Genomic DNA, 732 nt, shown 5'->3' on the forward strand with positions numbered 1-732 from the left:
TATTGTTCCATGTATGTTTAACTTTCAATTTAGTTTACAGTGTATAATTGGTTAAATTATTCAAGTAATACATTAGAAAAAATAGTTAATATCTGTAATTTTATTCTTTAAATCTTAAATTGTTTCCTTAATAATTTACACTCAATTTACATCCAATATCGAAGGATAACTCCTATGCTTTTTTTTTTACGATTTTTATTTTATTGTTGATAAAAAAAATATTAAAAAATCCGATGCGATGGTTTATGGTATTGGCTATGGGTAGTTTGGGAACACTAATTGATGATTTCTTACATCATTGTATATAAAATGTCATATAAAATGATGTAAGAAATCATCAATTATATATATATATATATATATATATATATATATATATATATATATATATATATATATATATATATATATATATATATATATATATATATATCCTTTAATTATTAGCCTCAAAAGTCTTTTAGCTCCTAACATTAGGACCAGAATCCTAAAACAGTCCAGTTTTTGCTAGGTGTTTTTTAGACAGCTGAGATGTGGCATATAAAATTGTGAAATTGTGTTGGACAAGTAACTCGGTACTTTTCCCATTTTGACTGAAACATTTTTTACGGGACTTTTATTTTGGCGTGAGCTGTTAAAGTCGGTTAAAGTGGATTTTATCGTACCGTGCGGTGGCAAATGAATATAGTTATTATACGGGACTTTTATTTTGATAGGTGTTGCGGAAGTGTT

This window comes from Pseudorasbora parva, chromosome 4 (genome assembly GCF_024679245.1).
Source record: "Pseudorasbora parva isolate DD20220531a chromosome 4, ASM2467924v1, whole genome shotgun sequence".
In the NCBI taxonomy this organism is placed as follows: Eukaryota; Metazoa; Chordata; class Actinopteri; order Cypriniformes; family Gobionidae; genus Pseudorasbora; species Pseudorasbora parva.